The sequence below is a fragment of the Asparagus officinalis genome, chromosome 7 (genome assembly GCF_001876935.1).
Source record: "Asparagus officinalis chromosome 7, Aspof.V1, whole genome shotgun sequence".
Taxonomy (NCBI): Eukaryota; Viridiplantae; Streptophyta; class Magnoliopsida; order Asparagales; family Asparagaceae; genus Asparagus; species Asparagus officinalis.
In genome coordinates this window covers 53739467-53743259 of record NC_033800.1, presented here as the reverse complement: position 1 = coordinate 53743259, position 3793 = coordinate 53739467, and the positions used below count along the sequence as shown (strand labels likewise).

General features: G+C 37.2%; 1 protein-coding gene across 1 annotated transcript in view; it reads left to right on the top strand.

Moving 5' to 3' along the window:
- Positions 280–3793, top strand: part of LOC109849032 (probable methyltransferase PMT7) — a 28581-nt gene continuing 25067 nt past the window's right edge. Inside the window, exon 1 of the mRNA XM_020418798.1 lies at positions 280–511. The gene's annotated coding sequence lies outside the window, so the exon portion shown is untranslated. The remainder of the gene's footprint in view (positions 512–3793) is intronic.

Genomic DNA, 3793 nt, shown 5'->3' with positions numbered 1-3793 from the left:
GGTTATAGATTTGAGTAACCATATTCGTATCCTAACGGATACGGTTACGGATATTTCATCGGATACAGATATGGTTTAGCACCCCTACATTTAACACATTCTCCGATCTCCATGTCATTTTATATCCGGCCCGTGTAAAATATTCGGGTGGCCCAGCCCACTGGGTGACATCTTGTTGGGCTATGTAAAGAATGGACATATACATCCTGTGTCAGATTTAATATTTAATTAACTAAAAAACAAAACAGTAACCCAGAAAGCTCGAGTGAAGTAAAGAGAGCGAGATGCGAGAGACCAAAAAAACGCAGTAAGAAATTTTGAAATCTGGATCTTTGATTCTCGAGCAATGCCGTCGGTGGCATTCGACTCCCGATCTCTTCAGCTGGGGCTCGCCGCCGCCCTCATAGTCATCGGTTGCTTCTTCGCCGTCTCTTCGGATCCAATCCCTCCTCCGTCGTCGTCAGAGCCCCCGTTGATCTCTCTTATTCTCTCCCCAATTCCTCCTTTAAAGGTGCGAAATCGTCTCAATTTTGTATCGGAGTGTGTTTGATTTAGTTTGTTGTTGTTTGATTTACGATGGGCTTAATGGCGAACTGCTTGATTTGAGGTGTTTTTGGGTCGAGTTTTCAATAAAATTCACAATGGGCTTGATGGGTTTTATTATTTTGTTGATAAGTAGTTGATTTGAGGGTTTTTGGGTTCAAATTCACGAGGAAGTTGTTTTTAGGAGGAAAATCGGGGGCTTGGTGCAAGTGCTGTTTGTGCATGTTGCTTGCTGATGATATTGCTAGAGAAGGGATGCTTAAAGAGTTTAATAATGAGCTTTGAAATGTGAGCTTAGAAGAGCTATTAGAAGAATTGGGGTGATTTTTTGTACTGATAGTCGAATATTTGTGAAATTTAGGGGGCAAATTTATAAGATGACTGTAAAAGTTGTTCGGAACCAAAGAGTAGGTTCTCAAGCCCAAGATCAACGCGAGAGTAGGATAATGAAAATGTGGAATAAACACAACACTAACAACCACAATCGAACAACCAATATAACATGGTTTGACCACAGCTCGGACCTACGTCCATCTGCAACCATGAAAAATATCTTCCACTATATCAACAAGAAGAGAACAATACAACTCCCAACACTCAAAGCTCACACAAAGTTTGAGACTCTAACAATGGGAACAATGGGAAAATACAATGGTTTGCCTCACTAGCTCCAAACATACGAACCACTTGTATAATCTGCTCCCAACTAAGAATAGAAGGACCCAGGTCTCCAAGATGATGTATAATCTTGAATAAATCAACCAAGACATGCTCTTCACAAACCCTAGCTTTCTCCCCCTCTTTCTCTTCTCCCTTTCATGAGAATATGGAATGATAAACTCTTCTTCATAACACTTAAGCCCTTATATGACTTAAGTCCCAACTCAAACACCTATGGGTTAAACCAGCTTAGCCAAATATCCATACAACTTAACTAACGGAATGTTTGAGTCCACTCATAGATATATGGACCCAACCCCAACAAAAATTCCATGCTTCATTGGTTGGAAGTTGGAACATTGACTAATTAAGATATATGTAAATGAAAAAAATCGGTTGTGAGCTGTAACTACTTAGGAGATTGGCATGTATGGTAATATGGTCAAATATAAGATAGGAAAGATTGCATCCATTCAAAGTTAGAGGTAGCGTTAATTGATGGGTTAACAAGGAATGACTTTCTAAGATGTCTAGGGGATAAGCAATAGCAATACCAAAAATAGAATGAGTTAGTGTGAAAGTTGATGGAACAACAAGTAATAAGGGTATATCAAAGAGACACTGGTTGACTCTATTTAACAAAAAAAGAGCTGGTTGACTCTATTAAAAAAAACACAGGTCACATGTTTTTACAAAGAAAATGGTCATTAAAAAACTCCGAGAAAAAGGATTTTTGTGGGCAAACCCAGAGATTTAGGATAAAGATTCTCTTCATGTCATGTTATCGCTATGACTGAGTTAGGGTGCTTTCATACGGCTATGTTCATTTAAATTTCAATTTGAGTGCATAAGATTTACGGAGAGAGGCCTATCCGAGGCATAATGATGCCTTCGATTGTTGATCCTTTGTTTGCCATTGACAGAGGCAAGAATGGGGAAGCTTGTCATCTATAACGCTGCCTCCAACTGGTGATAATTCTTACATAGTGATCCCCATATTCTGCCTTCACATGTCCATTTTCTATATTTGGAATTGATGGATTGAGAAAGGGAAGGTGAAGGTAAAGTGATGGAAAATAAAGGGAAGAGGTGAGTGTTTCATCAACTGAACTCAAGATAAGGGCATGTCAGATGCGGTTGCATTCTCTAAGCTAGAGGAAAACATGAAAGAAAAATCACTATAGATCTATTCTCCATAACAAATAGGAGCTTTTATGAGGAATTTTCTTAGAATTGTTTATGTATATGTAACATAACTATTGTGAGGGATTCCCCAAGAAAATGTATCTATTGCATTGGATATGTTAGTGTTGGTTTGCATGCATGCAATGTTTTAAATATCGGCCGACAAATGATATTATCGGTGATTTATCAGTTTTGGGGTCCTTTCGCTATGATAAGTTCGATTCTAAATCGGTTATCGTTTGTGGATGTTTATAGCCGATAATTCAACGATAAAGTGAGTTATCGGTCAATATTGTTGGCCTAAAAATCGGCCTTTAGCTTGAGTTTTAATTTCGGGCAACAGACACCTACTCAATGCACTTTAAACCCAACCCGACCCGAGTTTCTACTATTGGTTAGTAATCCTTAACATAATTATTTACATTTTGTATGTTTATATTTCATTAAGTTTGGTTAGATTACGTTCTAGAATATTATATTATGTATATCACCATCCGGTAATGTCACTCCGATAAACACTACTTATCCCCGATATATCTCCGATATCTGCTATCTGATATGGATTTTAATCGTCCGATAAATCCCCGATAATTGATATTTAAAACCTTGCATGCATGTAGTTCTCAATTGGCTTAGGGGGTGACCTAATTCCATTTAACATACTAGATTGGTGATTTGTATCTTATTTCTCTTTCAATATTCAAACCAAACACTATATTTCATCTGGACTGCTCATGTTTGTGTGAAGTGTGAACCAAGTCATGTAGCAACTCTATTTGGTCTTCATGTGCATTGATGTTATCATTTACATTAAACAACCATGCACTGGGAATGTGCTACAGAACATATTATCTTGAATTGGTGTATGGTTTATTAGAAACTGCAATATGGTACTTCCTCAAGGTCAGGTTCAAGAGACAAGTGAGAGCTTATACATATTTTTCCATTTAGTATGAGCTTCACACAGTTGAAATCTCATACCATTGAAATGGTTATACAATCAATTGATTCCTAATTTTGCTTTCGTGAACATGATTGTCAAGGGCCTCTATGATAGAATAGCATGGGCAATCACTTGAAATAAACACATACTCTCATTCTATGAACTTTCTTATAATAAATAGAATATGGTCCTCTTTTCTTTCTTATGATCATTAACTACAAGAGTTACTACTAGTAAAATTGCTTTCTATTCAAGTAAGGTAAAAAATAAAAAATGTAGGATTAGATATTTGTCTAGAGTAATGTATTGCTTACATATTCATCTGTGTAAACTTACAATTATGTATATTTCCTCTCACCTATGCATGCACGGATTTTCCTAGTGTTAGCGCATGTGTGCATCTATGTATGTGTATACAAGTGTGCGCGCGTGCATGTGCCTGTGTTTTTTTTGGTGTGTTGT